General features: G+C 32.7%; 1 long non-coding RNA gene across 1 annotated transcript in view; it reads left to right on the top strand.

Moving 5' to 3' along the window:
* The window catches only part of LOC147065947 (uncharacterized), a 252,184-nt gene that overhangs the window by 223,852 nt on the left and 3,267 nt on the right, over positions 1 to 25,065 (top strand). The gene's annotated exons all lie outside the window — the stretch shown is intronic.

Raw genomic sequence — 25,065 nt, 5'->3', positions numbered from 1 at the left:
GTAAACGCAAACTGGTGCTGCCTGTAAAGGTTCTCCATACACATATATTGAAAGTCTCACGCGGTTCATGCATTGGACATCCAGACAAACGTTTCGAATTAGTCGTTTTTGTTGCCATATTATGTTCTGATCATTTTGCACCTAGTGACCTTTGTGCCGGAATTTCAAATAGCCATTTCGTTTCGGCCATATTATAGTAAAGTTAAGACTAAGAATAAAAATTATCAATAATATTCTTTTTATTCCACAAATTTTTTAAGACTAAGAATAAAAATTATCAATAATATTCTTTTTATTCCACAAATTTTATTATCTTTAGAAATGCGTGGTATCGAGAGAAAAAAAAATTACATTGCAATGATAGATTTATTGCGCACGGTTTATATTATATTAGAGTTAGACATATATTTTCGTACGATTCCATAGAAGGCTATCCGGAATAGAATTGTTTAAAACTTGATTTCAACGAAAAGTGAAATTGATTACCTACAAAATTATATTAAACTCATATTTTACTACCCATGGCTGTTATCGAAAATACTATGTAATATAATATTAATGTTACCTATAACAACTTTGAAATTGTTGAATGTATTCTTTGAGTTTGTTGACATATTTATATGAACTTATCCACATTAAATGCATGATTTATTTTTACGTATGAAGAGTGGCAACCCATAATCGGTGTTGAACCGAATTGCAATCGTGACGTCGCCTCGTCCTAAGATGGCCGCTGGACTGGGTTAATTAATATTCCGTCGAACACCAGCTTCGTGCTCAAGCATCTGAAAAGTTCTAATCGAGTTTTGCAAGTGCCAGAAGAGAAGTAATTAATAATACTTTTATGTTAGGTACTCCATTCCTTGACCATGTGTGTGTTGCCCCTTGCCTTGCATTGTATTACAGACAACGCATTTTGTTTATGGATAGCCGTAACTTATGGTACCATATTTAAATTGTTAAATTAATATTATAAGGTAGTAGGTAATATTTTGACATACAGTATAACCCCTATTTTACGTTTTTTAAGGGACTGAAGAAAAAAAACGTAATTGGAGGGAAAATGTAAAAAGGGGGTATTGAAAAAAAGAACATTTAAATTTTATGTTTCTAAAAAAATAACGTTTTATTAAAAAACAACATTAAATTAAATTTTTTATTGAAAAATCGTTCGAATGTCACGACCCAATCATTGTCAAGTGCGCGTAACTCGCATATTTTGAATATTTCCGACGTAAATCGCGGGAAAGAAAAACGTAAATGCGGGTATTAAATGTACTGAAATACATCGGGACTGAAAAAAATACACGCAATTACCGGGAAAACGTGAATTCCGGGCACGTAAAAACGAGGTTATACTGTATTATTATTTTTATCATATAAATCAGGTTTACTTCTGATATTTACCTCACTAATACTTTGTGACCTTAATATTTATATATTTTTCATATTAACTTCATTGATCTCCCACATTATTACTTCTAATTTATGTAAACAATATAACTGCCTACATAATAAATGTACATAGGCATAGTATATTCATCACACGAGAGCGCGTCCTCACCTCGCCAACCGCTTGTGCAAAATAATTTCTCGTGTTTATTGCTACTGCAAATTCTGTCAGTGAATGTGTGAATGAGCTTTCGTGAGATAAATACATTATACCTACTTATGTCATAACAATGTGTACACAATTTTTATTGTCTAACTATATTTTATACAGTTAAGTTAACGAACGTATTCCTTTAAAAATATACCTATTACAACGTCGATGTATTTCAATTTAATACAATATTAAATGGTTATTTTTGTAATATGCAATAATGGATGTTCCATGAATTTTATATCGGAATACTTACGCATTGTTATCAATGTGGTAAAATATTTTTTCTCCGTTTTCACCAGAGTCTCGGAAAGTGTACTTTAAAATAATGGCACGGCCCGGTAGCCAATTTATCATCTGCCCTGGCTGTCAGTAGTGTCAACTCACTTTGCCAAAGTCGGCCGTCCATATCGCGCGATAACTTACTCGCGTACCCTGTAAATAAATTATTTTCATTTCTGTCTTATCGCTGTTTTATCGGATGACCAGTAAACCGCGGAATGTATCATGTACATTTTTCCTTGTCGCTAATGGCAACGTTGCATTTTTTTGTTAATTTGCCAACAAAGTCCTGTTGGGGCTGCCAGTTAGTAAACACGATGGAAATTAGACATGACGCTATTCCTTCACACGGCAAGTACCTACAGTAAAAACAAAACAATGATTCGGTCGGTCGATGGTGTGCGTGCAGATGTTTACCCTACTAGCGCTAGTAATTTGCTGGCAGCCGATGTACTCGTAGCGTTGACGACGGTATGCGTATTCGTACGCATGCAATCTACGAACCAAATCATTGTTTTGTTTTTACTGTACATAAGGCGTAAAACCCACCTAACGGAGCGAGTGGGGCGCTCGCGCAAAATTTCACAACTGGCGCGTAAATCAGCGAAAATACAACGTAATCAAATACGCCAGCGCACACTGGATTTGACGACGCATTGTGCCCGCCTTCCCCATGATTCACCGTTGTGTGGCTTTTCAGCCGGACGAATTAACGAAAATACAACGTAGTCCGTTCATTGAACACGGCGAGCAAAATCACGCTCTGGGGCTCTATGTTAGAACTTGCGAGTGCAAGCTTCCCGGTCGAGATGACGTCATATGACATCATTATGACGTACTACCGGAGTGATAATAGCATTCGAGAAAATAGCGAGTGGTCAGACAGCGGCGCTATTCATTGTCACCATACACATATAGGTGTATCATAATAAAATTTTCTATGGTTATTCTGTGCGCGGTCGGCATGCCTCGAGCGTGACGTCACAATTACGTCATCTCGTCTGGTGCCACACGAGACGAGAGTTAGGAAATCGCGGTGCTGGGGCTCTATGTTAGAACTTGCGAGTGCAAGCTTCCCGGTCGAGATGACGTCATATGACATCATTATGACGTACTACCGGAGTGATAATAGCATTCGAGAAAATAGCGAGTGGTCAGACAGCGGCGCTATTCATTGTCACCATACACATATAGGTGTATCATAATAAAATTTTCTATGGTTATTCTGTGCGCGGTCGGCATGCCTCGAGCGTGACGTCACAATTACGTCATCTCGTCTGGTGCCACACGAGACGAGAGTTAGGAAATCGCGAAGCGTCGTCGATAGACGGGCGAGAAGCCATTATTTAATAACAGTGAACTCTTTGTTTAGTTATTGCGTAATTACAAGCCCCGAGAAATAATATAATATTTTTATTGCTTTGTAATGAGAAACGCTGTTAATAATAATTATTTTGTGCTTCTTGGGCACCTTATTACATAGGTGAAGGGTAATGCGCGGGTGGGAGGGGGCCTACTCAGAAGTGAGCGCACCGAACGCTTTTTTGGTGGGCTTTATGCCGTATGCCTAGAGGCGTTGCAAATATTGCTTTGATTAATTTTAGGTGGTTAAATTCAGTTTTCATCCGGTCCTGATCAATCTTTTTTAAATGGGAAACTTTTAAAAGTTAGTAATACCTATAATTAACTAAAATTTTAAGTAAGTAATAGCTCAAATTTCCGTTACATTACTTTTTTTGGAATAACAATGAACGAGCAGAACACAGATTGTATTTTTATTTTCATTTAATGTAGTCACTAAATTGATTGTTATCTATCTTGATACGATTCAGTTGGTCATTCCTGCGACTAAAAATACACGATTTTTCAACGAACTATTTACGCGCCATACCTTTATTTGGGGCACTTAATCCGTATTGTAATTTTATTCTATGATAACAGAGTTTCATTTGTTTTCAGCTGAGATAGCATCTGAATAACTAATTTTTGTTTTGAATGCCGCGTATCCCTGACCGAAATTTACACCTTTTTAGGCGTTTGTAGTTTATTATGCATTGACCTATTTTCTATTATAGTTTTGATACTTCATTTTTGGTGATTATATTATGTAAGTTTACTGTTATTGGACACATTACCCATCCCTATTTCTGCAATGTAATTCAATCTATAAGGCCCCTTACGCACTGTCGACTAGTCTCCGACAACCAGGTTGACGGCAAACACGATGCAGAATAAAAAAACGTTTACACGTCGATAAGGCAATCAGTCGGTTGTCGGAGACTGAGAAAACAAGAGCAACTCACTCAGCGACAAGAGTAGGGAACAATCTTATCAAGGAACTTACCTCAAAGTAACTATGTAATAATTTTTCTTCTGGTTCGTATCCTGGCCTGTAACTGGCGGCCTCAATGCATTCAACATTTTTCATCTTACTGCCATTCGAACCTAATTGCAAAAAATATTTCCATACTTTCTCAAATCACTGGAAAATACATTGGACATATTCGACGATTTTGCAGTCCCTACTGCACCCAATATTTCATTTTTTTCTTCCTCTGGTTCTTGAGAAACAAAGCTCCTGCAACAATATCTTCTATGTCCATCTCGAGTGTGATACTGACAAGATTTTCCGTATGTGGTTGCTATATTCGTATCTCGTCTTTCGTCGCCCACTTTTTGGTTGCTGGCAACCATGGCTGCTGAAGACTGGTCGACAGTGCGTCAGGGGCCTAATAGTCTTCTCTTCTTCTGTTTTTAAATTACAATTTTTGAAATTGTGAACCTTAATTTGATTACACTTGATGATTTTATTAACCAAATTAAAGGCTCTGTACCATCTGTAACTATTTTTAATAAACTAAACATTTCTGCTATATAAATGGGACGTACCTACTTTTATTCCCTCATTGTGCAAGGTATTTTATTCTGGAATGGTAAATAGTTTAGTACATCATATCTCTATCTTATTCTTTAAGTGATGTGATGTAAGATTAAGATAGTGGTATTCAAAATGTTCGCCACATTTATAATAATATGTTCGAAAAAAATCCAGGCAATCTCAATTCAATGCGACTGATGCACAAATTTCTAGCGATAACAACATGCAAACTTCTCATCCCTGATCCTAATTTTAAGTAGGTACTTAATATAACTACCCAAAAATACACCGCATGTATTGGACATGATGATGCTGATGTGGTCACATTGTTGATTGCCTTCCCACCGCCGTGTCACTAAAAAGATTAAGAATCCCTCACGTAAAGAAAAGAGATATATTATTAAAACAGTATGATAGATAGAAAGCTTTAATGAAATTTTGAAACATCGTCTGGCAGATATGATAAATGAAAAAATATTATCTTCATGAAAAATAAATAATTTTTAATGATATATACTTGCGTTCTTTTCTTTCATCCACGATTGTGATGAAACTAATAAAAACAGCAATGAAAATAATTAACGATTTTCGTTATTGTGTTGTATTGTAATATATACACCTACCTATTGTATTTGTGTGTTTAGTTAAAATGCAATAATCAAAAATAGAAAGTTTTTTTGTTGAAATTATTCGTTTCCGGCCGGTCGCAACTTTTAAATAAATTTCAATATTTTAAAAGAACGTATCTTTCGTGGGCATGTCATGTTATAAAAGTCCAATCGCCCAGTCACGACTTTAGTTACAATCGAATGAATCGACTGTTTGATTAGACAAACTATAATTTTGAGCCTTTCTCATTTCCACGAATGAACGGAGTACTTTAATGATGTCAAATTTAGTTTTATTATAAGTGGGTATGCACCATACGGCCTAGTGCTGACACGAATACCCATCGGCTGCCACAGGGCGCATGTGCATGTAGGTAGCTAATTGTAGCTGGTAGCTCACGTGTCTATTTGTCGCGTCACAGCAACGAGTTTTTAAGCGAGCTGTGGGCTCAATGCCTACCATATCAAATCACATGTGTTTTGACTAGTGTGCGAACGTCCCAAAGAATTAGTAGAAATTCTGTAGCTATGGCTAATAAGTCTGCGCATGGCCTTAATTCTCGTTACTATTGTTCCGTATCAATAAATCGCAATTAAAAATTCTTAATTCATTATTTTTGACTTGGAACTTGTTTTACGGCTGTCAATTAGTGAGATTTTCAACAGACTGTTGTCATTTTTTTTTTTTAAATATTAAACCTTATGAATAATAGCAGGCAATATTATAATAATGCAGGAAAAATCGGATGTTGTCAATGCATTAAATTTTAACCTTGGTTATTGAACGTTATTATTTTCTAGAAGTATTTTATTGTTCATTTTCACTGGATATTTCAAATATTTTTTTATTATCTTCTATATTCAGTAATTAATTTATATACGAAATGAATAATTCATTTTTAAACATGGTTTTTCAGAAAAAAATATTACGAAAAACTAAGGTGATGTAGCAAGAATCTATCAAAAGTATTAGGAAAAATATTCAAATTTATTAACATTAAAATTTTAATGTTCTGTCTCGGCGCATTGATCCGCGAACTTTTAATTGTACACAATCCGGAATAAAGTAATGTTATACATTTTAATAATACGTAAAATGCAACTACATATTATTATGATTTTTTTTCGCTCTCGGTAACTCGCAGAAATTTTATTTATATTATGCAGTTTAGATTGGATAACAAAGGCAATAAATAGGGACCAACAATTCGTTCATTTACTGTCCTTGATTCTATTCATAAAACTCTATTCACGAGTAGCCAAGGTAATTGCTCGACTTTGTTGAAATTGACTCGATTCTTCGAGTGTTTTTTTTACTGTTGCCTATTACGAAATTCGACCATTTTCATTTCCGTGAATTGCAGCTAAAATTATTTAATACCCAAACGTTTTCAGTTTAATCGTTCATTACATTCGTTACAATTTACTCTTGTCTGTGTAACTAACTAACAATAGTTATATTTGAAACAGCTGTAATTGAGTTACTAACAATAAATAAACTGATAAATGAGTAGATACAAAATGTCACACTATTTCTTAAATAATTGGTAAATGGTCCATTTACCGATTTTTTGCTCGGTTTGTTTCTATATTATTAATTATATAATTAATAGTTTCAATTTAAATCGTCTGAAGATTTATGTACAAATGAGTAGTTTTGTTAATTTTTCTTTTTAATTACACGAACCAACGGTATAACCACGTTTAAAGATAAAACTAGGTGTATTAATTTATTGGTCATTGCACTATGTATGTACAATATTTAGAGTTAGCTTAGTATAATAATGAATCTGAATTATTTTTTGTCTGTAGAATTTTGTTCTTTCTACTACTGCTAACTTTAAAAGGCTGACAATATTTAGAATGCTTTGAATGTAAATTCATAATGTTTATGTGGTTTTATTTGTTGGTAAATTATATATTAGTATACAAAGCAGAATCTTATATGTATCTAATAATATTATGATGTAGGTATCTTTAAAGATAACACTGTTATTAGCATTGCTTGAAATTCTCTTCATTGCTTCACTCATATAAAACATGCTTTCGTCGATGATCCGCTAAGTTGTGTTTTTTTTTTTAATATTTAGGTGAAGGGAAGGAAAGCTCTTGCAGAATATAATAGTTGAATTCAAATAATGCATTATGGTTACCTGTGCTTTTTAGCTGTAAGCTGACAACCAACCACCCAAACACAAAATGCCATCGAAACGACAATCGTCTTGGTAGCTTAGAGGTCAGAGCGCCCATCCACTCAAAACGGAGGGAGGCCCAGGTTCGATCCCCGGTCAAGACCAAAAATATTTGATGTTGCATTTATACACTCGTGTAAAATGCTTTTGCTTACAGTTTTCCTGGTATACCTACTTGTATTTGACGCTTGATTGTTACGATTGCTTTTTGCTTACTCCTTATTCCTTATAAAGCGAACAATTTAAATAATAATATAGAAGGTGAGGTGCGTAATTTTTTTTCCAAATTCGTTTTTCGTATGTTCTAGCAGATTTCCCGCTCGCTGTTAATTCGTATAATTTTACCTATAATGCCTACCTGGAATATACATTTTTTTGTACCTAACAATGAGGGATTTATTTATTGTTGCAAACTAGAAGTTAATCGGTTAATTATACTTACGACGATAAAAAATCTTTTAGCGTACTCACTGCATTCAATCACTTGTTGGCTGTTTGGTTCCTTGAAAAGTTTTTTTTGGCATTTTATGAAACAGATATTACGTATTATGTTTTTCCTTATCGAATAAGTGGCCAAATAGATCGCGAAAGATTGGATCACGTTTTCATATAATAAAAGAACAACAAAAAAATGACGATAAATACACATCTACCTTGACTGACTTTATATGACATCGACTCTTTTTTGAAAGTGCAAAATTTACATGCAATTCGTTATTCAAAGAACTGTTTTTATAAACTAGTTTTCGGTGTATTTTTGCAAGGCCAAATCTATTGTGTCCGGATTGCTCGAAAATAATTTATTGTCTTCAATTTGCCAATGACTTCACTCTTTTTTTTCTTTAAAACATTCCTCCCAATACGTAAATTAATAATTCGAAATAATTCTTTCATTTCAAAAATAGTCAACTTATCCAATTATGGCTCGTTCATTTTTATTGTAAGAAATCCAAAAACTTTCATAGTGATGTTTGAAATATTCCAAAACGAATTATTAATTTGCTTTGCGTGTATGTGTACACTTATTAAACATAACTATTTCTTTGTAACTTTTTTTCGGTTATTATTAATATTTGTTTTTATACTATGTAATTTGTTAATTGAGTTAGCATTTACTTGGTAGAATTCCATTTTACAAGAAATGAAAATATAATTAATATTAAATTCTACAGGTTTTTAAAAGGTTTGCCGATAATAATGGCGTTACAACCGAAATAGCTATCGACAAACCTTTTTAAAAACCTGTAGAATTTAATATTAATTATATTTTCATTTCTTATATATAATTGTTGTATGTCGTATATATGTATAATATATATTTCGAACTGCAAACTTATACTATAACGAAACGAATTTAGTTAGTTTTACGTCATTTGCGGATGGACTAGTTTTATTTTCTGCTGTTAGATGTTACTCTAAATATAACAGTACACCATCTAATTGCTCGTGCAAAACCGGTTGAGAAGCACTGGTGTACTCAAGCTACGTACGTTTAGTCAGTATTTATTGGTAAAATGTCTGCGAAGATTAATACCTACTATATTATTCGGAATGTTAGTTTCGAATATTCGAAGTTTCTGCTTGCGTATCCAATCTGCCCAGTTCTGTTTCTGCTGAAAATTTTATTTTTCACGCTGAACTCGTATTAATGTATGGCCGCAGCAGTTGTGTGTGCCACCGCGGATTTTTTTATTTTGTCCCCCACTCGTATTTACTGCTCATAGGTTCACGAATGCAACGAATTACGGCGTTTTAATTGGTTAAAATGAACATAAGAAGATAGGGCCAATTATATTAGTCAGTTTAGTAAGTTGATGAATATAGCAATCACATGCAATTGAAGCTAAAAATATTCATCATTGCTTTTAATTTATTATTGTCATGCACCACCCGGTTATCTATTGTGAATTTTATGCTGTCCAAACATTAATATAGTATATAGAAATAATGGAACAAAATTTATTTTTAGTAAGTATGTACCTTTTACGCCCACGGTGGCCGCGCGGCATAAGCGTTGGACTACAAAGCCGTGGGTCCCAGGTTCGAATCCTGGGTCTGGCAAGTACAAAAATTGTTTTTCAATTTGTGTGTGTCAGGGTATGGACCTAATAGGTTGAGCAAGTGGCTGACATCCATTTCTCGTAAAAAACAAAATCTGTCAATACAAACCTCCACTCTGTGGAGGCCCATATGATCCTATCAGGATCGGACATGGTCGGAAAAAAAAAAAAAAAAAAAAAAAAAGTATGTACCTACATGACCTTTCAGTAGAGGGATTTTCTAACATTCTTGTCATAATAATATAATAAATTGTTATTTTAAAAAATACTACTTATTTGAATTTTACCAATAATTGATTTTCGTATGTATGTTATTCAATTTTACCATTATTTGATGAATAAGATTATTTGTCAATGAATATTTCGGCTATCACAACATTATGATTTAGACTTATACCCATAAAGTTAAACAGTAAAAAAAAATATAATTTTTGTTGAATTTTATTAATTTGAGATGTTTTGAGAATTCACTTCCTACAGCCAGATAGTTAAATTATCTTAGTTTAATTAATATCTTTAAACATGTTTCATTTGGTAGCTTAGTTTTCACATAAATTATAAATTAAAAAAATGGGCTACTAATAATAACTACACTACTATCATCGCCATTGGTAAACTGAGATTTGAATTTTTGAGCCAAGTTATGAAAAGTAAACTCGATTGTAGAGTTTTAAATCCTGCATGTGCTATCGATGGAACACTATGTTAACTTTATGGGACAATAAGCATTGGTTACTGCAATTTCATAGGCACCTTTATTCCGCTTGTCAACTACAAATACCGATTCAATCTCGGTCATTTTGGCTTTTATTAAATTAACAATAATATAAAACTTTTCCAACCATACTCGTATTATGCAAATTTTTTACTTAATTTGGACTTTTTATTAGTTTATTATTTATGGCTGCGTTTTGAAATTATCGTTAACAACTTATTTTATCACACAACACTGTCAAATTTTTACGTTTTTTTTTTCAAATAATTTTGCTGTGCTTGCTTCTTTCAAGCTTTCGATTATTCAAATTGAAAACTTAGAAACAATAATTATAAGAAAATTCAACATTTTAAATTGGTAACAATGTCAGCATATATACACTGGATCGTGCCATTTTCCTCACCACGCCATAACCATGGTAGATGGCTTTTGTACTGTAATTTTATGAAGATTTATTTTTCATATTTTTATCAATTGAACAAAATCATTAGTAAGAATGGTATACTGGTATACATATATTTTCACATGTCTAATTAATCTTTCACATCTTCAAAGCGTTGTTGTGGCTTTTTAATGACGCATGCTTATTATTTTATCGAATATTTTTACGCGTTTTTATAATATTTTTCTTATGCCAACATAATTTTCGCCGCCATATGTTTTCACGGTTTACATAGTATAGCATAAACAGAGCCGAGAGCTTATAACTACCACATTTCCACAATGCGCGATTGGTCTTCTTAGCTCTTTTAATAACGTGCAATAAAAACATTAACCAGCAGATGTTTGGCAGTCGTTTTTACAGCTCTGCGATGATACTTTTTCTCGTTTGTTCTCTCCCCGTTATTATCCCCTCGGAAAATAACCCGTGTGCTTACTTCGCTTACTACTCGAAAATACAACTTGCTACTACTATATAATATACTCGAGCAGATAGTTTTACTACGGGAAATTGTAAATTAGGAAAACTGAAATATTTTTTTTCAGTTATCTAATACTTAACTATTCGCATATTGTCTTTTACATTTATTTTGACCGTATATTCGTATTATCGGCAGCTATTGCATGATTATTTGTTTAAATATTATATAGTATTGTAATAAATAACGTAATCTTCAAAACAATGAAATATACATTGGTACTAGGTAAAAAAATCTAGAATAAAAACTGCACCAAGCGGGACCCGTAGTCACGTCTTTCACTCTCCGGGTGAGTATTGCAATGTTTTTTTTAAAATTTACTATGTATTATTAACACGTCCAATTACATTCTAAAACAAGGTTTAATCAACACTTTTTTCGCTCGTTCTTCTTTTCTTTCGACCATGTCCGATCCTAATAGGGTCATATGGGCCTCCACAGAGTGGAAGTTTGTATTAACAGATTTTTATTTTTACGAGAAATGGATGTCAGCCACTTGCTCAACCTATTAGGTCCATACTCTGGACTCATACACAAATTGAAAAACAATATGTGTACTTGTCAGACCCAAAATTCGAACCTGGGACCCTCGACACGAGAGGTCGGCGCTTGAGCCACGCGGTCATCGTGGGTCTTTTTTCGCTCACCACCCCTTTTCATACTTCAGCAAACTTCTCCTAGAAAATTCTATTGTATCCAATATCCATCTCAATACTAAATAGTACACTAATAATTGTACCTGAGTGTATTTTTTTAATAACACGAAAATATCAATGTGTTTTTTTTAATTTCAAAATATGTACTGGTTTAAAAACCAACCAACCTGAAATAAAATTATAAAACTACATATTTATTGAAATGTAATAATAACATAGATGAAAGAAATTTCACATTAACACACTGGACTGTTCACTATTATTATTGATCAAAACAATTAAGACAAATGTAATAACAACTAACGAGAAGGTCAAGCCTTCTGTTGTAGTAGTATTACCAACAATATCAGGCTCTGTATTTCTTATTACCCACTTGCCCCTCAATATCTATACTTTTTCTTAACACTTCTTTTACTTTAAGTAAAAACCCTGAGGTATCGACTTGTATTTCTGTTCTTGTTGAGCAGCCTAGATCCCCTTACTAAATACAGTGTTAATTTCAACTATAATTATATTCGATCCCAAAGACACTTTATTTTATTTATTATTACCACAGTTAAGTCTTCAACTCTCTAAAAGTCTACTTTTATTTATTATTATAAATTCTATACAAATTTTCTCTGCGTTTTTGTATGTGTATATAATGTGAATTCATATTGGGCTCGCGTGTTACTTTTACTAACAATTTTTAAGGCATATCATTAATCCATTAGAATGTAAAATCTTAATGCTTCGAGTAACTAACATCTGTCATGAGATTGTGCCTTCAGCTTTGTCTGACATTTAAAATTCCTAATCTATATTATGTTTGCTTTATTTTGTAATATTTTAGCTTAACCTACATAGCATTAAAAAAAATATACCACTCATTAAAAGAATCATTCATCTTTTATACATCGCTTATAATTAATTATCGAAGTCTTAACGATGGTTATTTCGGAATCCCATACTCAGCTGATTGGAACTGGTGTTTAAAAAAAATCGGAAATCATTCGTAACTGTTCCACGCATGATAGAGAACCATTCGAAAGTGCTCCGTCAGGTATTGGCCAGTCGCTTCGGAACCAGTCTCTGCCGGTCACTCAGTCAGTTTCAGTCACAGAATGCCCGAGGCCACCTTCTTCGTCGGTCATTCGTTTTTTTTTCGAGTCATCATAATATCACCGTTCTTTGTATGAGTCGTTAGTACTTACTTGACCAAGTACGCGACTTTCGACATGTCGTTTTTTTAATATACACACAAGTGTCCGATTAAATAGGTACACACGATATGCGTTCACGTACGGTTAGCTTGTTTGGCTGTTTGTGTAAGTAGGGTATTAATTTATGTGAAAGCAATATAAGCCAGATTAGATTTTATCGCTACCCACTCTGAAAATGACTTAATTGCTCGTAATACAGACACGTTTAATTTTGTAATGATATGTACTGTACAACTAATTATGGATAATAACTGTACTACCAGTGGCAAAAGGTGGAGGTAGGCTGTTAAGATCCGCCATAAATAGTGCACATTAAACTTTGTTAGACGAACGTATTTGTTTTCATTGCAATAAGACTATACTTTACAGACGATATTGGTTAGTTTTTAAAATTAAATTAAACCCTGCTAAATCAATCTATAGTAGATAATAGTCAAAAAATACTCGTCTATCTATAATATATCTAAAATAATGTAAATAAATCATACATAACTTTGGTTATTTTATAGATGAAATAATATTTTTTTTCTATTATCGTTTGCCTTAGTTAGGGCTTAATGAATTTAAAAAAATGAACCAACAGAATGTGTACCTAATATGTATTCTTAATCCAACGAAAACTAATAAATATTTATGAATAAAAAAAATGCACAATTTTGTCGTATCGCCCAAAATATACATAAACTATACTTACTTAATGGTTTGGTTTAGGCAGGGTTTAATTAATTTTTAAAACCTAACCAATACCATCTGTGAATAATTGTAGTTCAATCAAAACAAATACGTTTGCCAACAAAGTTTAATGTGCACTATTTATGACGCATCTTAACATCCTATCTCCACCCTTCGCTACTGGTACCTACTCTCTTCCATTATATTACAAGTTCTCTTCTAACATTAGTTTTTGAGAGTTTATTTTGCTACTGGAGACGTAGTCGTATGGTTTAAAATTAAACTGTTGGTTTTGTCATTCATGAAGTTAGCTACAAAATAGCGAAATTAAACCTCATTTGCTGCACACCGGCTGTCACTAATGGGCGCCCCCGTTTGCCTTACGTAAAATATCAAAATCGGTCGTAAATGTCAAAAACTGACTAAGCGTAAAATTACATACTTTCAATTATTACACAAAGTAAATTACAAAATCCAAAACATAGCCAAAATTAAATTATCCGACAATAAAACGTTAATATCATCTGTGTCTCAATAATAATAATATGTAAAAATAATAGGCAGGTATAATTATTCTTTTAAATTCATGTTGGTTACCCGATTTATCTGCATATTTAAAATTAAACCTATTTGCCTGTCAGATGAATTGGCACCGTAATAGAATGCCATCGTCCATTGATGCAAACTGGGCTTGGCAGTTTTAATCGCGATGTGCATAGGGAGGTTATCGAAAAAATGTATCAATAGTATTATCTGTGGCAAAGGTAAGTATCGTATCGGAATAAAAGGTATTTATGATTTCTTTCATGTATCGCACCGAAAGAATTTTTTGACAAGACCTCGTTTCGATGCAAAAAATCGTCATTATCATGTATGTATTGATGGAGATATATATTGAAAAAAACGTACGACCTGTTTTAACGTAGTGATTATGTAGATGTTTAAATCGAATACTATCATAAATAAGGTATTCAAATCGTATTTTATTTTAAATAATATCTACTACCTATCAATAGCTTTTCTAATATTTTCTCGTCAGTACAATATAAAAATTACATATTAATCATTATTGCTTAACGTAAATAATAATATATTCGCATATTTGTTTCCGACGTTTACTATAACACGAATTGAATAAAATCTATATCAAAATTCAAAATTTCAAATGGTAAGTCTGATGTAATGTAATGCAAAATGATTTCAAGGGGTATTATTAAAAAAAAAGATATTTTAAGGAATTGATAATATTTTATTAGCATTGATGTTTCCAATGTGATTAGTCCAATAGATTCGAAGTAACAATCTTTTAACGATAATCAAACATCTTACGTAGCTATTTAAAGTAGTGATATTTTATTGACACCCCTAGAATGTGTAAGTACGGCGTGCACAAATGAATGGCATGCAATTGGAGCAAAACGCAGTAGATCTCCTCTGGCAAAGGCCATCATTCCATTCGTTCCGCATTACCTGAATTAGTTTCCACAAATACCTAAATCAGTTGGCGCAGTGCGCGCTCGGTCGCCATTAGTCGCAGCGTTTTCGGCTTTTATTGTGCAATATCGCAGCCCGCGACATAATTCGGCCGGCTGCAATATGATTCGGATGCGTGCCGCGACGTTTTTAGAAGCCATCGCGGCGTTTAACCGGCGCCGTCGCCCTGGCAACGCGATAAATATGAAAATTTATCGCGCCTAATCGCGTCTTTTATCGCTCGCTACACTTTTGTTGTCACGTGAATATGATCGCGCATAACGCAACGTTGTAACAGGCTTTTCACGCCTTGTTTGAATTGCTTACATACAGTTTCAATACAACGCGTTAATCCCCATTTTAACAATCCATATTGATACAGAGGATGGCGGCAAAACACAAAAATTAACGTACATTTTACTTTTAGATTAAAAGACAGGCCACTTTGCTTTTATCTTGCCTGATTAATTTTTTGAACATGGAATTGTTTGACAAATTCGCAACCAGCGTACCTACTTATATCGTAATGCCCGTTTCAGACGGGACACCGGTGTCGTGCTCGATATAATATAGGATACCTGTGAGTTAATGCTTTCTGTCAGTATACCCTCGATATTATGTATGCAGACATTTTATTAGGACAGCAGTTATGTTCTATTTTATTTATTCAATAAGTATTTTTATTGTATATTATGAATCTTATGATACTGCTTTATTACTGTATTTGGAGAAATATGAGTATTTTGATGTACAAACTTTAGAGGAATTTATCTTATGATAGCCTAATATGCAGTTGTAGTCAATTATTTTTTTAATTCAATCAATATTGGCCCATTTAATAAACGTAGCCATCATATATTATTCAGAAGTGATATTATAATTAATTAATTTGATGGTTGCATTATTAAATATTGCGCCGATTATCACGAGCACTTTAGGCTCGTTTCAGACGGGACACCGGTGTCGCGCTCGATATAATATTAATAGGAGACCTTTGTATTCGAATAAAGGTGCCTTTGTATTATGTTTATGAACGCCCTAGAGCTAATGAGTCAACGCATAATTTCGCGTTATAAATTAGAACATAAAACAGGCTGCGGTAATAAAAACAAGTGTATCGGCGGCTTGACAATGTAGCGGCTGACGGAAAAGTGTACCGGACACTCGTTGACTCATTAGCTCTGGGGAGTTCATAAACATAATACAAAGGCCCCTTTATTTGAATACAACGGCCTCCTTATCAGGGGCGGCTCTACCTTAAGGGTTCATAGGGACCATCCCCACATCGTTATCATGTGGAGAATGCGTAAAAAACGTCCAATATTTTTATCATTGTCATAATATACCTACTTAATTAAATGATTAAATAAATTATTTAATTTATTTCATCTATCTAAACCCGTCGCAATTTTAGTGAGATATTTATTATTATTATTATACAAACAAATAAAGCAATAATTGTAAATTATGTAATAACATAATAATGATAACGCGGTATTAAAATAACTTATTAAATTAAATATGCCCTATTTCACGGTGACACCTATGTACAAATTAAGAAATCTATTGCGTCTATTTTTCGCTGATGGGGTCACTCAGTCCCATCCCGTTGCTGCGGTAGAAATCTCTTTCTACAAAGTATGTGAATGCATCAGCGTTATTATACGCATACTAGGGACCGAATAGAATGACGCCATAGGTAAGTAAAAACGCTCGTTGTATGTTATTGTTTAAAACTGATGATGGTAAATTTATAATAATTAATATTATTAATTAAGTTTATATTTTTAAGCACGATTTTTAGATGAGATTAAGTAACGACTTAGATAATCATATTATTTATTCTGGAAAATTACTCATTTCCCCATTAATAAAATCATATTATTATAAGTAGCTTCGTACATAATGTACCTATAATAATATGAGAATGTAGGTAGGTACATACTTGTACATATATTTGATAATTAATGACTAAACCCCCACCACCTAGAAAGTCGTCGAGCCGCCACTGCTCCTTATTATATACGAGCGCGCCGTCTGAAACGGGCCTAACAGTCTAGTGTTTTTCGACACCATAAGCATCTAAAAACGTTTCATTACAAGGCATTATAATATTATCAATGGACGACGCATGGTTTGGGAAAAAGGCACAGGATTATCATTTAAATAAAATTATTAATGGCTAATAATTTGTCCTTTTCCAACTTTATGATCAAGTATTTTTATTCCTCCGGATTCAGAATTCCATTTCAACTGTCGGATAAATCAGTTGATTTAACAATTTCGCACATAAGTTCTTTTTTTGTGAACGAGATCAATCTTTATCTATGTACCTACATATTTTATATTTATCGTAGCTAATTTTAACTTATGAAAAAGTTCACCTCCATGTAGGTATAAGTCAAAGTGTATGTTTTTTTATAATAATTAATATATTCCTCTACATCTTCCGACCAACTTCACTCATTGGTTCAATAAGTGTTTAGTTTTCCATGTAAATATTATTTGACTAGTAAATAACTCCGGGTTATTTATTTATTCTTGGCGTTTGTATGGTATTTATCAAAATATAACACAACACTTACAGGCAATAAAATATTAATATGTGTACGAGTATGTACTTTATTAAACTACATTGAATATTCGTCCTATTGCATAATTCTTATTAAATATTCAGTACACCAAATTCGAAAATTCTTTTCTAATAAAAGCTTAATCTATTAGAATAATATATTTTTTATGCATATCAGATTGTGTAAGCTTTACTCATAATAATATGGGTCAAAAGCTTTCATTTTGATTTGATAATGTATTTAGGCCAACAGGTATGTAATCTTATATGACCACTTTCGCACGTTCGAGATTATTTGTAGCCAAAACACTTACATTAGAATCATAAATATCTTTTGAAAATAAAAATCGCCCACCGATACATATTAATAATGTTCATGAAAATAGCAGAAAATCAAGGACACCCAAGCAAAAAAAAAAAAACTGCTACATTTTTTTCAATGTTAACCGTCTGCCAAACTGCTTTACCGTTTCAGAAAAAAATCGGCGTCTTGACGTATGAAAATAACCATGGGAGTGTGTTATTTTCATGCAATAAGTATGTGTTCGTAAAAGCTTTCGTGTTGAGCGCACGCGCGTGCAGGCCGACGCGCGTATTTTTAAACTGGGTTATAAGTCCGCAAATAAATTCCTCGTTTTTATGAATGTTGTTTGGAGGCGTCCATTTTCATCTCACGTTTATTATTTTTGTATATTTTATTTTGGAATCGTGAAGATTATTGCTTGCGTTCCCGCTAGCTCTCTCGCTCTAATTCGGCGTTCGTCCCTAGCAGGTGTCTTACCCGTTTGACCGATACGCCAACTGTGTACAGTAAAAAATCAGAAACTTTTTTTGTAGAAAAATTATCTTAGATGTCAACAAGTATTGTAAGCAACAAGTTTTTAGTATGTAATCACCTATTTTTCATGACAAATGCGCACCTAATTTATTTATTATATGACCATTCAAAATGTGTAGGAATGAATGAAGAAAAAATAACTTTAAAGTTACTGTATTGAATTATGAGTATTGTATGTTTAAATAAACTTACAAATCCTCATGTTTTAAACGTATGGATCTAAATATATTGGTGGAGTGATATGAAATTATTATATAATATATACACATTAATTAATATTTGACCACTCAATATTGTGTTTCAATTATCTGGACCGATACACAGACCTAACCTATGCCAGGTTATTGATGAATCACGAAAACGCGACTAATACCAATATTTTTGATAATTTTGGAAAGCAGTCTTACAAGAATAGAACACCGACAATCTCCCTGCGTTATTTATCTATTAATAATTTTATAACAGTAATATTTTAAAATGTTTTTTTTGTAAGGTTTGTGGTATTCCAATATTTTTAAAATGTTATTTATTTTACACTGTGAAAGGAATATACATTGTGTATGAATAAAATAATCGCAATATTAATAATATTTTGTAATTAAGTGAATATCTGCTTTGGGTCTTTCCATAATAGAACATTTATCAGTTCGATGACATTATTAATGGACAACGCACTCAATACAGTAGTTAGCAAATAAATTCGCGCATGGCGATATTCGCACATGTATAGGTAGACGTCACGCAATTTCCATTATGCGATATCACGCATCGGGAATTTATAGCAATATCACCTTTATTGTAATGGCGTTAGAACAGTGTTTCTAGTGTCAATGTTCATTTGAGCGAACCCGTTCGAACCGAACTATTCGGCAGACCCGACAAAAAGCATTGGAAATTTATAGCAATATCACCTTTATTGTAGTGGCGTTAGAACAGATTATGCCATTTGGCAGACCCGATAAAAATTGAGTGTCATTTTTTTCCAGATGCTTCGTCCATATTAATGTCATTGGTTAGCACACATATCTAACCTACCACTCCTGACGGTTGACCTAAACTCATTTTATATTGAACTGTATTAAGATATCAAGTATTTTGATCAAAGTATTTACACGGTGATGTTTGTTTTTTTAACTGTATCGCAAATGTATGTTGTCGGGAATTAGGCGTAGCGCAAGTGTTGCCGAACGTAGCTGGCATCGTTTCAGGAACTTGTTTGGTTTGAGTGACGCATCACTCTTGGAGCTTTTTTCCCATTCTTATGTAAGTAAGTCCATCTGATGCATGGCGGCTATTCTCGTTAACGGCATATTTGTCTGAGTTTTACTTTTATTTTAACTTTTGAAACGACCCGAGGCACTTTATAAACAAGAACGAGAGTGTTTCATTCGACAACTATTTGGAAGCTCTTTCAGTGCTTCTGATGAAACATTTGAGAGGAGCACATCGTGATTATTATAATAACTATTATAAACGTGTTTGATATGGTGTAACATGATCGGTTCACACGATTTATTTACTTCTACTTTCTCAATAACAATTTATCTATTGCAGTTGTTATAAGCATTATATAATATTACCATCATTAAAAATTGCAATATGTGTTGTATCATTATTAATGTTCCAATACCAACGATTTTTTTTTACATAAGCCATCTACCATACGTATATAATATATACCAATAATAATTATTGATTGTTTTTACTTAGGAATTTTTCTCATTTGAATCATGGTATTATTTCCTATCGAATATTGCGGTTGGATTGAAGCTGTATGTGTGTGTATGTGGTATATTTACACCCGATTTCGAAATATAATAATACAATTAGGTATATTTTTAAGTTTTTTTACCTTCAAGATCGGTGTCGTCTTTATGATAATATTATATTCAATTGGTGACATTGTATTATAAATAGTAGTAGTACATTCAAAATTAAAAAAAAAAACGCTTTAATAATGTGTTTAGTTATATTTTGGTATATATATTTAAATAATTATACTTGATCCATGTAATTTAATAATGATTAGAATCGCTTTCGTTCGCTGACAGCATATTGCGTTGGCAATGTGACGAACTAAACCACTAACTAAGCAGACAAAACCGATCCTGGTAATTATTCCAGTGTGTGGATTTAAATTTATACTTAGGTAATGTGTTTATTACTCTATTTAAATTAATAAAATTAAACAGTATTTTATGGAGACGAATTTTTGGTTTCAATATTTTATCAGCGATATTACTGAATATTACTTTTTGCTACCCTAAATATTGAACGTTGTTAATGTATAGAATATCTATGATTCAAGCATTTAAGAAAACGGTGATAATGAATATTGATAAAATTGATTACTATTTCTGCAGGTGTCGGCAAATGGTCGATCGCGTACTTCGAAAATAATGGATATAATAATTAAAAATATAAAGTTTTTTTTTTTACTGAAATACCCATGTATTGGTCCACGTATTTTCTTGCCACATTACTTGCACGTAAAAATTGTGTGCAACGGGCATACACAATTTGATTATTGTGAACTGGAAGCGGTTACGGATATTAATTTCGTGATTTACTCTACCAATTAATAATCTCACTATATAGTTAGCAGTAAAATATTAAATAATTAACTTTGGTTGTTTATGGCCGAGACCGAACTGTGTCGTTCGTTATATTATTATTTTATTACTTATTATATTTTTAAAAGATTATAATATGAACGTATTATTATTTTAAATCGCTTCTTTATTATGTATATTTTAATTATAATTATTTTTAAATAATTAAGTCGTAAACGTTGCATTCGAATACGCGTCTGCGAATGTAATCTAAATTGTAATTTTCTTGGTGAATCTATCAAAATCAAGTATGAATATTTAACAATCTAAAAAAATGCAAATAATTTTTTTCGATTTTTTCGTATTAGGCACGTCATTGATATTGTTTCATCAAAATGAATGGATTGAATATAAAGTCCTTCGTGCCAATTTAGTTTGTTATTCGTTTCCTTACTACTTAAATATGTTTTCAATTATTTTTGTTAGGTAGGCACTATTATGCCTTTCACCGTCGTTCCATATTGTCATTTATTGTGGAACAGACTAGCTTTCGTGCATTTTCTATGCAAATACGATTGGATCTTTAAATTAACGTCGGCTGGTACATTTCAAGTAGACAAGTCGCAGTATAGGTGAATAGACAATGCAAATCGAATCTCACTTTACAGGGTGACTCGTACACTTCTAGAAATATTGCTAATTTATTTCACAGTTTCAAAGAACGTTATTTTGGCTCACTTGCATGCATGGTCAATACATATTAATATAACCATACATAAACATAAACAATTAAATTATTACATAAAGTTTTGACTTCGTTTAATATTCTCGTTCATTTTTTTCAATTTTTATAGATAAGTTAAATTACTTAAAGTACCTAGTCTGAATGAAACACGGCGTAATATTATTTCGATCCTTCCTACAATATTGTATTTAAAACAAGTGAAGTTTTATCTGAAAGATCATTGATTTTCTGGACCTATGTACGTTAGTTAATATTTGAATTTCAAAGTAAGTAATAAAAATAACATTCTACTCCTTATAGAGAATATGATATGTATGTTTGAAATATTCTTGTTTATAACACTAAATTTACTGACTCGAAACGATGTTTGTAATTGTATAAATAATATTATTGCATTAATAACATTAATGCATTAGTAGATACAACAAAACAATTAATAAACTAATATTAGTTCATTAGTAGATACAACAAAACAATTAATAAACTAATAACTATGTAGTTACATATTATAATGAATTTCATAGTATGAATTAACTGCCACTAAATGAATTGGAAATACATTTTATTAATAATAAAAAAATGCAATACGTAATTCGTATTCCTATATTATTTTATAAAGGTCAGGGCTGATTCCTCCACTAAGCAAAACATGTCAGGTTCACCAGGCACCAATAGTGAGGGCTGTGCGGCTGATCAATGCACTCCCTAGAGATGTAGACATTTTTAGCGATGCATTATGCATTCTGTGTTTAAAATTCTATTTTATCGTTTTTTTTTTTTTTTTTTTAAATCATTGTTATTTTTTAAATTTCCTTTCTATAAAATTATTTTTTTGCTTTGTTTTTTTCTCTACCCTGTTTTTTCTCTAGTGATTTACTGTGCTTTAATTCTAAATGTCATTTTGTGAACGTCTTGAATTAATAGTTTGTTATGTGCTCAACGTGTCTTTTTTAAATAGATAAATAAATACATAAATTCTCAACTGATATAATTGGTGTGTGCTGCGACTTATTTTAGCGATGAGCCGGAACTTTTAATATTATTTTTTATCCCGACATCTATGTGAAGACACACGATAAATATTAAATATAATTTTCTTACCAATTCGATAATAGTAATTTTGCAGATCTAAAATAACAATATGTTACCTACCATCAAATCACCCTATAGCCACCGTCACAGGCAGCTTATACAGTGAGACCAGAGTGGAGCGGCTTCGTTATCTGATTTGCATTAACGAATGCTAGATTATGCTCGGCAGAATGTTAGCTTCTGTTTTGTATTTATATTTGCCAGTCTAGCTGAGATATAGGCCGCTAAATATAATCTCCAAGCACGCTCCGCTGGCTTACTTCCTGGCGCGTGCACCTTTAATCCACCAGGTGCTCGCTAGCTGCTACTCTCGCGTTTCTACTAAGAACAAACTTACCCTCGCCTTTCTGTACTCCACTGTGACTTGCTTCACTGTTTCGCCTCTTATTAAAATAGCCTCCGACGAATAATCCCGAGTAATACACCAACTAATGTCAACTAAATTTGGTGTCTAATTGAAGAAATAATTAATTTGCAAGCAATTTATTTTGTTGTTTATTATTATGAAATTTCAATTTACCTTCAAACCACTGACTTTTTATGCAGTAAGTTTCTTAAAACCATTTTCAGCATGTTGAATATAACATCCATAATACAACAGTGGGAAGTTTGCCAAGCGATTTAAAGACTATTAGGGCCGTTTCAGACAGTACACCGGTGTCGCGCTCGTGTATAATAAGGAGGCCTTTGTATTCGTATAAATAGGCTTTTGTATTATGTTTATGAATATAGATAATGAGTCAACGCGTGTCCAGCACACTTTTCCGTCGGCTGCTAAATTTTCAAGCCGCCGATACACTTGTTTTTATTACCGCAGCCAGTTTTACGTTTAATTTATAACGCGAAATTATACGTTGACTAAAGCTCTGGGGCGTTCATAAACATAATTCAAAGGCCTCCTATATTATATACGAGCGCGACACCGGTATCCCGTCTGAAACGGGGCTTACTTGTTAAAGATCATCCAAACTCGCTCTCACTCAAGTGGAATACATCGATATCGGATACAATTTTGTCGAACGAGAGTGATGGGCCGGGTCCTTCATCCCAATTCATCGACTTCCTCTTCTTGATTCGCTGTCGAATGGAGACATGTTAAATCTCACAATATTTTAAAGTGCCCCATAGTAAAGCGCATACAAATTTTTAATGAAGAGAGCGCAAATGTAAAATTATTACAAAATGCAGTGTTTTTTTTTCACCAAATACCTATAGGTACTTATATGATGAACGCGAAAGAACCTTTTACAGTGGCACATTCAGATTTTTTGCGCACACTAAGAACATTAAATTATAAGAAACATTAATTATGCCCGTGGTTTCTTTCAGCCTAAAAAATAATATATTTATAATAATTATAAACTCACAATAATTATTATGCTTCCAGAATCTACAACCATATCGAATTAACATTTTATATATCCACATATTTATATCTACAAAATATATACTTTCGTTTCGATAAAAACTCTCGATTTGCCAACACGTTTTTCAAATATTTTAAATATTGCTCGCATTAAAATGTTGTAAGTATATTTTTATTTTTAATACCTCATTTCCGACTGCAGGCTCGGCAAACATTATGCAATGTCAATAAACAAAGATACTCGCATCCGTCCGTCTGCTTTCGTTTTGAATGTTAATCTCGGTAATAATAATATGGCACACGAAGCATCAATCACGCTACTTTCTCTTGCATAGCGAGGTATTTTATTATATTTCGCGGAGATGCATACTTCTTCAAAATTAAGATTAGTGAATAATAATTTTGCTATCGACGTGACACCACGGTCTGCTAGCATTCATAGTATAGAATTGATTTAAATAAACCATATATATTATACACAATAACAGTTTCAATTAGAAAGTTGTATGCCGCGGAAATGCATTAAGTTTTTGTGTGAAACTAATACATCCACGAAATACGTATCATTATTAAATATGACTTGATATTGCGTTAATTATTTTATTATTGCGATTTCACGGTAATTGACATAATTATTTA

This window comes from Rhyacophila brunnea, unplaced genomic scaffold, assembly GCF_057557595.1.
Source record: "Rhyacophila brunnea isolate RB1 unplaced genomic scaffold, BYU_Rbru_1.0 scaffold_5, whole genome shotgun sequence".
Taxonomy (NCBI): domain Eukaryota; kingdom Metazoa; phylum Arthropoda; class Insecta; order Trichoptera; family Rhyacophilidae; genus Rhyacophila; species Rhyacophila brunnea.
This window is presented reverse-complemented; position numbering and strand designations above follow the sequence as displayed.